We start from the raw sequence: 14,128 nt of genomic DNA, 5'->3' as shown, positions 1-14,128 counted from the left end.
ACTATAGATCACTCTATAGTCTTGACTATAGATCACTCTATAGTCTTGACTATAGATCACTCTATAGTCTTGACTATAGATCACTCTAAAGTCTTGACTATAGATCACTCTATAGTCTTGACTATAGATCACTCTATAGTCTTGAATATAGATCAGTCTATAGTCTTGACTACAGATCAGTCTATAGTCCTGACTTTAGATCAGTCTATAGTCTTGACTTTATATCAGTCTATAGTCTTGACAAAAGATCTGTGTAAAGTCTTGACTATAGATCTGTTTTTAATTTTGATTATTATATATTCTTCATTATAGATCTGTTTATTGTCTTAGTCTTGAGTTTAGCAAAAATTTTCACACAATCTTTTAGATCTTTTAATTTCTAAATTTGCTTTATATTTGCCAAAACTTTTACTTTAACTATTTGTTATGTTTTGCCAAATACTCATCATCAATCAATTAAATCAAGCGTTTTATAATTAGTGAAATTAAAAACATATTTTTAATTTTCTAACCCAAATTTTAAAACACAAGTTTGAAATAGTTTTCGTATTCAGTGTTACCCCTCTCCTCTAATAAAAGTAGGGTTAATAACTTTTTTTTTTTTTTTTTAAACACAATTTAGCTTAAAGTCATTTATTAAAACTGAGAAACAAGAAAAAATTAAAAGAATTTTAATGATTCTGCTTAAGATTAAGTTAAGTAAACTAGTAGTTAACGTTTTAACAAGTTAAACTAAACATATATGTTGGAAATAAAGTTTATAATAAGGATTAAGTAGCAAAAGTTAAGATTGTATGTTTTTAAAGAAAATGTATTTTAAAGATTTTTTAATTTTTTAGAAATATGTTAGAACAAAAGAAATCAATTTAAATTTGAGATTTTTTAAAAAAGCAGGAAGTAGTAGCAAAATATTGGATTAAGTATAAAATTGCTGGCAAATGTTTAAGGTTTTAAATTAAGTTTAATAACAAAAATAGTTTTTAATTAAAATATTTGTTTTAATTTAGTTAAATTTTGTTTATTAGTTTTATTTTTTTATAAAAGTTCTTTTAACTCTTTTCCTAGTTTTTTTTTTTTTTTTTTTTTTTTTTAACAAAATTAAGTATTTTGTAACACTTTTTTGTTGTTTTGCCTTAAGTTTGTTTACATTTTATTTAGGTTTGTTGTTTAAGTCTTTTGTTTTTTGTCTTTATTTCTAGAGTTTGTGAGAGTGTTCATGTTTTCAAGTGTTCGTGTCTTAAGTCTTTTGTTTTTTTCTTTTCTTATATTTTTAATTATTTTCTATTTACTTTACAATTCGATTAAAAGCGGAAGTTCATAACATATAGAAAATAATGTAAAAAAAAACAAAAACGTCTACATATGTGTGTCAATTTTTAAGTTTAGCAATAATTATTAAAAATAAATTAAAAGAAAATTTCTAAAAGAAAGATTTTTTTTGAATTTTGTTAAAAACTTTGTTTTAAAAAATTTATTAACATTACAACATTATCACCAGCTTGTTATTAAGTCATGGTTATTTAGCTTTAATAAATGTTCATAAAAAATAATGTTGTAACTAAACAAATTAATAGAACGTGAAATTTTTGTAACATTGCCAGCAGCAAAACAAAATTAGTGACAAAAATACTATAAAAAAATTTATTAAAAATTTAAAACCAAAACTAAATTTAAAAAATTAATTATGCAATTTAATATGCAAAAATTTTAAAAAGAGAAAATTTCTTAAAAAAATATTAATAAAATTTATTAGTTAAAGATTTTCTAATTTATGCCAAATTGGTATTGAATATCTTAAGTCTCAAACTAAAAGTGAAACAAGTTTTTTATAACTATTTCATTTAAATTACTCTACTAAACTATATTTTTCAATTAACTTAAAATTTTAGTTTTTCTTAAAATCCCCTTTTAAACTTTACTTCAAAATGATTTTTCAAAAATTTCCTGCATAGACCACATTATGACGCAGTTATGATTATACGTAGAGTTTTTTTGAAAGAAAGGCAAATCAAATTTCATAGTTTTATTTTGTTATAATATAAAATCCAAAAAAATTACACATGCAAATTAACTGAACAAATAAACCTGAAAAAATCAAGTTTGTAGACAAAACTGAACAGACAATGTATGCAGCAACAGGAATTTTCTGCTATTTTTTTTGTGGCTTGTATTTTGACAAAAGAAATGATTGTATAATTGATTGAAACCTGAAAACATAAACTATAAATTTGACTTTAATATATATTGACAGTAGTCGACTCTAAAGTATCTGAAGCTTGTTGTTGACTATAAGCTTTGGCTGGACTAAAGACTAATCTAAAGTTTTACTAAAAATTGATCTATAGTATAAACCGATCAATAGTCTGGTTGTGTGGGCAAAAGACTGATGTATGACTATTAACTGATCTTTTGCCCGCACTATTGACTAATCTATAGTCTGTACTATAGACTGAACTGTAATATAGTCTGGACTAGACTGGTCAATAGACTGTCAAGGCTATAGTATTAGCTATTAACTGATCTATAATCAGAACTATAAACTAATCTATAGTCTGTACTATAAACTGATCTATAGTCTGGACTATAAGCTGATCTATAAAATGTTCTACAGTCTAGAATATACTCTAGACTAGACTGGTCAATAGACTGTGTTGGACTACAGACTGATCTATAGTCAAGGATATAGGCTTATCTATATTCAAGGTTATAGTATGAGCTATTAACTGATCTATAGTCTGAACTGTCAACTGATTTATAGTCTGAACAATAGATTGATCTATAGCCTGAACTGTAGATTGATCAATAGTCTGGACTAGACGTATCTATAGACTGTTTTACAGTCTGGTCTATAACCTGGACTATAGACTGATCTATAATGTGGACTGCTGACTGATCTACAATTTGGTGTATAGACAAAGTTATAACATAGACTATGTACTGATCTATAATACGGACTACAAAATGATATATATTCTGGACTAAATGCTGATCTTTAGTTTAGAATATAGACTGATCTGTAGTTTATTTTATAATCTGGACTTTAAAAATGATCTATAAGTGGTCTTTAGATTAATCTATATCCTGATAGACCATTGGTCTATAGTATGACCTAGTCTAGATTACATTCTGCTCTCTAGTCTGTTTACAGTCTGCTCTACAGTCTGTTTTGTAGTATGCACTATAGCTTTTAGTCTATAGTCTGCTCTATAGTCTAGCCAATAGTCTGATCTATAATCTTGTTTACATTAGAGACTTTTTTTAATTTTAAAAGCGTCACAAATTTAACTAAAATATTTTTGAAAAATTTGCATTTTATATATTTTTTTCATTCAATTTTGTTTCACAAATTCCCCAAAAAAATTTTTTATCACTTTTATTTTTTTATTATTATTAATTTTTTAATGAATTTAAAATAGTTTTTTTAATGCTTAAAAAAATTCATACATATTTTTACACTGTTTTAATTAATAAAAATATATAAAAATATATATTTATAACATAATTTACATAATGAGGGGGTAAAATAATAATTAATACCATAAAAAAATTATAAGCAAAATCCCCAAACACAAACTAATAACCAAAAAAAAAAGAAATAATCATTAAAAGAAGTCAAAGTTGTTAAGTTATAATGAAACTAGAGGTAGCAGCTGGAGATGAGAGACAATGTATAACAATAAATCATGATAGAAAATTAAGCTTAGAAATGAATCTCATTATACATGTCTAATAAACTAACAATTTCTTTTTTTTTTCTTCTTCACTCAAAACACTTAAATATAAACAATTTGATTGGAAATAAAAGTTGGCTCTTAACTTACTACAAGTAATAAAACATTGACTTACATTTGCTGTTGGCCAAAAAATCGTTTAAAAATAAATATTTAGTAGGACAAGCCTGTCTGTCTGTCGGTCTGTCTATGTCTATCAATTAACAAGCAAAAAACTAGACATAAATGTCTCAGGCCTCAATTTGGGGAGTAGCCAATGGTTATCATCACATTTAGAGACAGTTTTGCTACTACTTTTCAAATCAATTAAATGTTTAAATCACTTTACGTTTATATAAAAAAGTAGACTTTAAATAATTCATTAAAAAAAAGAAAACTCAATAATTAAAAAATTGTTAAATTCCAATATGTCTCGAAATTTTGCCAAAAAAAAAACTTTTTTTCACAACTTGTAAACCGAAAACAATATAAAATGTTACCCAAACATATCATAAATTTTGCACTGTTCAGCGATTACGTGGACACACAATTTCGTTGCACTATAAACATGCTCACGCCTAAAGTGATTTAGGAGCAAAACCTTTATTTTATTCATAAAAAATAAACAGAGAAAAAAATATAAGATATAAAAACAACATAAAACAAAAACATAATGCATGACCACAACCTTTTATAATAAAAAGTTCATTGTTACAATACGATCACATTCGCATTAAAAAAAAACAAAAAGTTCAAAATGTAAACTGAATGTAAACTGTTAAAATTACAATTAAAGCGACAAGGCTGCTTATGACGTAGCAAGTGAACTTGTGTTATCTTGAATATGATTTCGACTTTAATAATCTTTAAATATAATTTTAGTTAAGATTCTGATGACCACAACTAATATGGTGCAAAGTTTTGGCTATATAATTTAATTTAAAATTTGGTCCATATTTCTAACTATAGCCTGTCAATTGTATCGACTTTAATCTGCTTTTAATCCTCGACAATATTTAGCTCTATAGTCTGGTCTACAGACACTCTACTCTAATTTGATCTCAACTAGAGCCTGGTCTATAGTTCGACTATAGTTTCATTTATAGTCAGAACTATAGTCTGGTGTAAAGTTCGATATATAGTCTCGACTATAGACTGATCTATAGTCTCTTCTATATTCTGGACTAAAGCCTCTAGTCTGGTCTGATCTTTAGTCCTGAATCTTATGTAGTCTAGACTGTAGTCTCTTCTATGGTCTGGACTTTAGTCTGTTCTATAGTCTCTTTTATTTTCTGGACTATAGTCTGATCCATAGTATCTACTACAGTCTGGTCTGATCTCTGGTCTCGACTTTAGACTCTTCTATAGTCTGGTCTGTAGCCTAGGATAAAATTCGATCTATAGTTCGATCTATAGTCTGATATATAGTCTATACTATATCCTGGACTACTCTTATCTGGTCCGATCATTAGTGTCGTCTATAGTCAATTCTAAAGTCTGGACTATAGTCTCTTCTACAGTCTAAATTATAGTATATTTTATAGTCTGGACTATAGTGGCTTCTTTAGTCTTTTCTATAGTCTGACCCATAGTCTCTAGTATAGTCTAGTCTGATATTTAGTTTCAACTATAGTCTGGTCTGATCCCCTATAGTCTTTACTATAATCTGGTCTATAGTCTCTACTACAGTCTTGAGTTTGGCCTGATCTTAAGTCCCTATTATAGTCTAGTCTGATCTTTGTTCTCTCCTATAGTCACCCCTATAGTCTGACCTATAGTCTCTACTATAGTCTGATCTATATTTTCGACTATAATATACTTTATAGTATATTCCTGGTATATTCCCTCCTCTATAATTCGACTATAGTCAGGTCTATAATCACGACTATAGTCTGATGTATGGTCATGGTTATAGTCTGTTCTGTCACAACAATAGTCTGATCTATAATATCGTCGATAATTTGGCCTGTAGTCTGATCTAAACTCTTGATTACAGTTTTGTCTATAGTCAAGACTATAGTTTGGTATATAGTATCGACAAAAGTTTGACCTATGATCTCGTTATAATCTCGTCTCGCTTATAGTCCAATTTCGACTTTAGATTAGGTTCTGGTCTCCTTTCTATTCTCTTGTATTATCTGATCAACTTCAGTCTGATCTGTACTCTGTATTATAGTTTTGTTTCCAACTTTTTCCTTTCATTTTGTGAAAAAATTATTTAAACTAAATATTTTAATTTTTTTTACCAAATGCCTTTATATTACATAAATAATAATGGTATTTTTATCTTTTAAATTGTTTATATCCTTAAATGTTTGTTGCCATAAATAAACGGGAATAAATGTTAACAAGATACGTAACCTGTATAATCAATCATGTTAATAAATTGTTTTAATTGTTTATAAACGATATTGTTATACGATTTATTTTTTTTTTTTTTTTTTTTGTTTACTATATAAAATAAATAAATAAAAAAATAAATTTGGACTTTTGTTAAAAAACCCGGTTAAGTGTAAAAAAGAAAGAGAGAAAAAAAAAACTAATCAATTACACCTAATTTTTTGTTGCTGTTAAAAGCATTAAAAAGTTTCATGACACAGTTTTGTGTATTACTGAGGAAAATTCATAGCAAAACTGAAGAAAAATTACATAAATATGTTTAAGCATTAATAACAAAGAAAAACTTTTTAAGTAGAAATAGTAAAAGGAAAAGTGTTTCTTTGAATAAAACTAAAATTAAGTTTAAAAACAAAAAACAACTTTAAATATATAATATTTTGTTTAAATATTAAATAACAGCTACTGTTTTTGTAGCTGTAATTTTAGTATGACCAAATTTGTATTAAAAAAAATATTGTGGGATTTCCATATTAAATATTAAAACCACAATTGTTAAAAGATACCAAATATTTTTCTTTTGATATCAATTACATTTAGATTTTTTAAGCAAAAAACCAGATTCTTATGCAAATTTAAAATGATTGCTTAAATTTAACCCCAAAACTCAAAACCAGCTTAAGTTACTAGTACTCAACTTAATATTGAAAAAAAATTATATATATATAGAAAATTTTTGTCATTTATAGGCAAAAATGCGTTCAATTTGGATTTATATTTGCTCAAGGTTAATTAGTTGTTTACCGTTAGTTTTCAAATTACTACCAGTTTTTTTTTTAATTTTTTTCTTTTCAATTTTTTTCTTTAAAATAATTTTTCATTTTAATACAAGTTTTGTCACAATTTTTTTTAAAGTAGTATTTAATGTTTTAACTTTTCATTTATAATTATCACTTTAATTTATTAAATTCAATTGCATTTCTATTAATGTTAATGAAATATGACAACTTGTTTCTACAATTTTTGAAGCAATAAAAATTGTTGAAAAACAAGACTGGGACAGAAAATTTAATAAATTAATGATATTTTTATCAGCTAAGGCTGGGAAAAAGGATATCAAGGCTTTTAAAAAATTGCCATAAAAACTTATAGGCAATAAATTAGTTTGAAAATTAAAAAAATATATATATTTTTATAAAAGATAATTTGATAACACACTCACCTTGATTAACAGCAGCTGAAATGATAAAGAAAAACAAAAACAATTAGTAAAGTCGATAGGCTATTATATGAACTAATCTTAAATATTGACTACAATTTAGTCTAGACTACAAACTAGACTCTAGTCTTTCATTTTAACTAGACTATATAGTAGAATAGACTATAGACAAAACTTTAGGCTGAACTATATACTAAACCATATGCTAGACTACAGACTAGACTATAGACTAGACTACAGACTAGACTATAGACTAGACTATAGACTAGACTATAGACTAGACTATAGACTAGACTATAGACTAGACTATAGACTAGACTATTGACTATACTATAGTCTAGACTATAGACTAGACTATAGACTAGACTATAGACTAGACTATAGACTGACTATAGACTAGACTATAGACTAGACTATAGACTAGACTATAGACTAGACTATAGACTAGACTATAGACTAGACTATAGACTAGACTATAGACTAGACTATAGACTAAACTATAGACTAGACTATAGACTAGACTATAGACTAGACTATAGACTAGACTATAGACTAGACTATAGACTAGACTATAGACTAGACTATAGACTAGACTATAGACTAGACTATAGACTAGACTATAGACTAGACTATAGACTAGACTACAGACTAGACTGGACTATAGACTAAACTATAGTCTGGACTATATACTAAACTATAGTCTGGACTATAGACTAAACTATAGTCTGGACTATAGACTAAACTATAGTCTGGACTATAGACTAAACTATAGTCTGGACTATAGACTAAACTATAGTCTGGACTATAGACTAAACTATAGTCTGGACTATAAACTAAACTATAGTCAGGACTATAGTCTAAACTATAGTTTGGACTATAGACCAATCTTTAGTCTGAACTATGGATTAACTAAAGTCTGAACTATAATCTAAACTAAAGTATGGACTATAGACTAAACTATAGTCTGGACTATAGACTAAACTATAGTATGAACTATAGACTGAACTATAGACTAAACTTTAGTCTGGACTATAGACTAAACTAAAGTCTGGACTATAGACTAAACTAAGTCTGGAGTATAGACTAAACTATAGTCTGGACTATAGACTAAACTATAGTCTGGACTATAGACTAAACTATAGTCTGGACTATAGACTAAACTATAGTCTGGACTATAGACTAAACTATAGTCTGGACTATAGACTAAACTATAGTCTGGACTATAGACTAAACTATAGTCTGGACTATAGACTAAACTATAGTCTGGACTATAGACTAAACTATAGTCTGGACTATAGACTAAACTATAGTCTAGAGTATAGACTTAACTATAGTATGGACTATAGACAAAACTATAGTCTGGACTATAGACTAAACTTTAATCTGGACTAGACTCTAAACTATAGTCTGGACCATAGACTGGTGCATAGACTAAACTATAGCCTGGACTTTAGACTAAACTATGGTCTGGAAAACAGTTTATACTATAGTCTGTGTTTGAAGACTATAGTCTGGAGTCTGAACTATAATCTGGACTTTTATCGGTAGTATGATCTATAGTTTGGTTTAAACCCTGATTCATAGTATGACCTATAGTCCAATCGATAAAATTATCGTTATATTTAACACATTTTTAAATATTTTCGTTTCAGTTCTTATTTATATTTAATTCACTTTTAATCTTTTGTTTTTGTTAAAATAAACTAATTTCTTAAGAATTTATCTAAGTCTACACATAATGATAAATTATAAAATAATTTTATTTAAACAAATAAACTGCTTTGCTAAAAAAAAAACAAAACAAAAAATTTAAAAGAATTTTTTGTTTTTGAATTAAAAAAGTTTTTATTTACACAACTGTGACTGATAGCAAGGTATACACAGACAAAAGAAACACTTAGAAGCCAAATAAATTAAACACATATTTATTGTAACAAGAATAATTAAAATATCATTAATAAAATATAAAAAACATAAAACAAATTTTAAAGTTAATAATTGAAAGATGTTATTTAACAAAGAAACTGGAATGTTTTCGTATTCTTTAGACATTTTGTAGAAGTTTTTTTTATTATTTATAGATATAGCACTTAACCTGTTTGGTTAATAAACTATGACTTTAAAATGTTGTTACGTTTTTCAAGTTTAAATAAATTTAAATAAAAATCTTTTAAAATTTGTTTAACAAAATATAATTAAAATTTAGTAAAATAAAAACCTTTAAAATTAGAGGACACGTTTAGAGAGCGAGAGAAAAAAAATTAGAGGAGTTTTAAAGTGTAAAAAAACAAATAATCTTTAAAAATAAAAATTATATATAACAGTGATAAATGTAATAGAAAACAGCAAAAAAATGGTGCGTCTTTTTTTTAAGTAAATTTTCCAATTTAACAAGTTCATTAAAGTGTTATTGACCAAATTTGTTTATAACATAATGTCACGATTTTCAGATATAATAGCAACAAGTTTTTCAATGACTTGTCTTGACCCTCATCAATAAAGTTTTGCTTTTTTTTTGTAATAAAAATATATTAGAGGAAAATGCCAAAAGACAATAAACGAAAATTTATTGGATTTTTATTAAATATTAAAAATATAAAAAAGTTTTGTGGTGATTTGTAAAAATTACTTAAAAAATCTTAAAATTTTGATAAAACAAAATTCAAGTTTGAATAACGAAAAATCAAGAATGCCGAAAAATCGTGTCAAAAAGTTGTTAAATTTTAAAAACTTTATCGTATTTACATGTGTTGTGCAGCAGTAGAGGAACAATTTTTGATCATTAATAGAATTTCGAAATTAACTTCGAATTTTCTAACATAAACTAAAACGCATATTTTTGTAATATTGAAGGGACAATGATAAAATCTTTAGTTTTTTACTAAAAATTTCAAGTTTAAAAACAAAATCTGTCGAAAATAGAGTTTCGAAATTAATTTCGAATTTTCGAACATGACCGGCAATTATGTAGTGCTGCAGCAGAGGAACAGTTTTTGATCGTTAATAGAACTTCGAAATTAACTTCGAATTTTCTAACATAAACTAAAACGCATATTTTTGTAATATTGAAGGGACAATGATAAAATCTTTAGTTTTTTACTAAAAATTTCAAGTTTAAAAACAAAATCTGTCGAAAATAGAGTTTCGAAATTAATTTCGAATTTTCGAACATGACCGCCAAAGCTTATTTTGGTAGAATTTAAGGGAATAAGTATTTAACAGTGATAAAATCGTTTGTTTTTGACTAAACATGTCAAAATCTGCTGAAAAATGGATTTTCGAAATTAATTTCGAATTTTCGAACATGACCGGAAAAGCTTATTTTGGTAAAATTTTAATTCAACAATGCTATAGGCATTAGTTTTTGACTAAAAATTTCCAGATGAATAACGAAATTTGGTGAAAAATTTAATTTAGAAATTTGTTTTGAATTTTCGAACATGATCGAAAAAGCTTATTTTGGAGAATTTTAAGGGATTAAGTATTCTATAGGGATAAAATCGTTTGTTTTTGACTAAAAATATAAAAATCTGTTCAAAATGGATTTTCGAAATTAATTTCGAACATGATCGGAAAAGCTTATTTTTGCAAATATTGAAGGATAATATATTCAATAATGCTGTAAGCATTAGTTTTTGACTAAAAATTTCCAGTTGAATAACAAAATCTGGTGACAAATTTAATTACGAAATTTCAAATTTTCGAAGATGAGCGAAAGACCTTATTATTATAAAATTTAAGGGAAAACATAATCAACAGTGATTTTGTCGGATTTTGACTAAAAATTTTAAGTTTAAATAACAAATTCAAAAATTGGAATTTCGAAAAATTGTCGAATTTTCGAACATGACCGGAAATGTTTATTTTGGAAAATTTTAAGTCATTAAGTGTTCAATAACGATAAAATCGTTTATTTTGAGTAAACATTTCAAGTTTAAATAACAAAATTTGCCGAAAAAATTATTTTCGAAATTAACTTTCGAACATGACAGAAAGTGCTTATTTTGATAAAATTTAAGGGAAAAAGTGTTTTACAATGAGGAAATTGTTAGTTTTTGACCAAGAATTCCAAAATCTTGCAAAAAAAAGGAATTTCGAATTTTCGAACATAAACTAAAAAGTTGGACTAATGCATGTCTTAATTAAAAATTTTGACTTATTTAATAAATTATTTTAAATCACAAAACACACCCAGGGCAATTACTCATAGAAAAAAATATTTTTTGAATTTTAAAAATGATCGATCAAAACAAAAAGTCACTTTAAATAAAGTTATATATAATTTAAAAAATGCATATAAACCATATGTTTAAAGACAATTATTTTATACAAATCATTGAATATTATTTGTATACAAACTTTAAAAAAAAATTACAATTAGCTTTTCTTGTTTTAATATTTTTTTATATTTATATTAGATGTTGTTGTAAAACATTTGTAATTTATTTAAATTCAATTTTTATTTTAATTTCACTTTCATTTTCAACAAGAAAGCAATATAATAAAAGACAGACAGAAAGACAGACAGACAGACAACGAGCCTAAAAAAACAAAACTTTTACACACTCTTAACTTAGTCATTCATTCATTCAAATACACTTGAATTCACTAAATAAATATAAATATCTATCAGATACATAACACTACCATCCGGTCATTTTTTTCTTTTTCAAATTTATATATTTTTACATCACCCCAAAACAAAAAATAGCAGTTTTATTATCAATTCATATATATTTTTTGTCCAACGCGTCTCCAAACATAGTCTTATAGATACTTTAAGTATTGGTAGTAAATTATACAAATTGTATAGATACCACGTTTTTACCATATAGCTATAGTCATTAGTTTTAGTGTAAAAAAGATGTGTTTGATGTTGTTTTATTGTAGTCTGTTTTTTGTTGTTGTGTCTTTATGATTTTTGATAACGAAAGAAAGTGAAAACTTTATTTTTTTTCCTTTTTGGAAATGGAAATTAAGGCGGTCTTTTTAACCTCATGCATATTTATGAATCTATTAACTATAAGACCCAGCAATATTGAACTTTTCTCTCTTTCTCTCTCTCCCTCCCCCCTCCATTTGTCATTTAAGGTTAACTTAGGTCAGTTTTGTAATAATTTACACAGCAAAGCTTTAGTTTAGTTTTTTTTTTCAAATGTTAACCAATTAAACGTGTTTGGTATTTTAAATATTTATTAAAGAAAAAAGTTAATTTTCTAATAATTATAACAATAAAAATTCAAAAATTCAAACTATTTATTAAAAATTTTCATGTTCGAATGATGGAAAAAACCAAATAATTTTGAAAACAATAATAGTTTAAATGTTTTTCTATCGTATGAGTAAATTAGAACATTTTAGGAAGTTTTTTTAGATTTTCGAACTTTAATTCGAATTTTCGAACATGATGAAAAAAGTTTCTTTTTGTAACATTAAGTCAGAAAATTATATAAATTTAAACAAATCTTAACTTTTTCTTAAAAAAATCTCATGTTCGAAAAAAATTCTTTAAAATCTCTGAACAATTTCATGTTCGAATGTCGAAAAAACATAAAAGACTTCATGATTATTATAAAAACGAAATAAAAAATAATATTTAATGCTATTTTGAAATTTTCGAACTTAATTTCGAATTTTCGAACATGACGGAAAATGTGTAATTTTACAACTTTTGCTTAGTATTTGATTGAACAAATTATAAAAAGTTAAAATGCTATGAAAATGTTGCATAATCTTAAAATTATTATAAGTTTTATAATTTAGAAGATCAAGAGATCATTTAGCGATAGTTTTTGGATTTTTAAAATTAACTTTGAATTTTCGAACATGAGCCAATAAGTAAAATTTCGCAACTAAAGCTTAATAAGTTATAAATTAATATTAAAATTTATACATTTTCTTCAAAAATTTTACGTTCGATAGCCAAATTTTCATGTTCGAAATTCAAAAAACATATAAATTAAAATTTCTAATTTTACTTCAAAAAACTTCAAGTTCGCAAGCTTTTTTTTAGAGAAAACTATGTCCAATTTTCTCTTTTATTTAAAAACAATTTTAAACGATTTAAATTAATCCTCCAATAAAACCCGTATTTAACCTTTAAACTCTCTATATGTCTTAAAGATTTTAAAACTCACAACAAATCACCTATTAACGTTTAAAAGCGAAAAAGAAAAAAAACAAAATGAACAGCTCACAAAACGCCTTAAGGTTTATAAAAGATTTAACACGCTTTAAATACAAAGCTAAATAAACAACAAAAAGACTTAAAAGTTTTATTTAGATTTTGTGCAAAAAAAACTAAACACTTTCATGAATACAAGATCTTTTTAATTTAACCAGTTGAATCCACACTCACCCAACAATTGCCAAATGAGTAGATGTGTGCTTAAAGAGTGATCTCGGGGATGATCTTCACTGCCAGCTGTAACTGTATTTTGAAGGCGTTTCACTTTCAATTTCAGTGATTTTGAAAAAAAAAGACACAAAAGACAACAACAAAATAGTAAATAAACAAAAAAATATTAACAAAATTGTTCACTCAAAGCTGTCATTGCCGGTTTGTGTAAGATTTTTTTGCTTTTTTTCTGCAGTGTTAAATTAATCATTGATGAAAGCGTAATTAAATATTTAAATATTTTTTTTGTATCTAAACAACATCTGCTGAGACTTTAAGATCTCTAGACTATAAACTAGACTATAGACTAGACTAGACTACAGACTAGACTATAGACTAGACTATAGACTAGACTATACTATAGACTAGACTATACTATAGACTAGACTATAGACTAGACTATACTATAGACTAGACTATAGACTAGACTATAGACTAGACTATAGACTAGACTATAGACTAGAC

The 14,128-nt window shown here is 25.8% G+C and overlaps 2 protein-coding genes across 2 annotated transcripts in view; one reads left to right on the top strand and one right to left on the bottom strand.

The window, feature by feature from the left end:
• Positions 1-14,128, bottom strand: part of LOC111691053 (ESF1 homolog) — a 124,507-nt gene that overhangs the window by 78,138 nt on the left and 32,241 nt on the right. Inside the window, exon 3 of the transcript XR_006940183.1 lies at positions 7,270-7,284. The gene's annotated coding sequence lies outside the window, so the exon portion shown is untranslated. The remainder of the gene's footprint in view (positions 1-7,269; positions 7,285-14,128) is intronic.
• Positions 1-14,128, top strand: part of LOC111691054 (disheveled-associated activator of morphogenesis 1) — a 50,459-nt gene that overhangs the window by 8,996 nt on the left and 27,335 nt on the right. The gene's annotated exons all lie outside the window — the stretch shown is intronic.

This window comes from Lucilia cuprina, chromosome 3 (assembly GCF_022045245.1).
Source record: "Lucilia cuprina isolate Lc7/37 chromosome 3, ASM2204524v1, whole genome shotgun sequence".
Lineage (NCBI taxonomy): Eukaryota > Metazoa > Arthropoda > Insecta > Diptera > Calliphoridae > Lucilia > Lucilia cuprina.
The sequence above is the reverse complement of the archived record's forward strand: the minus strand, read 5'-3'. Positions and strand labels throughout refer to the sequence as shown.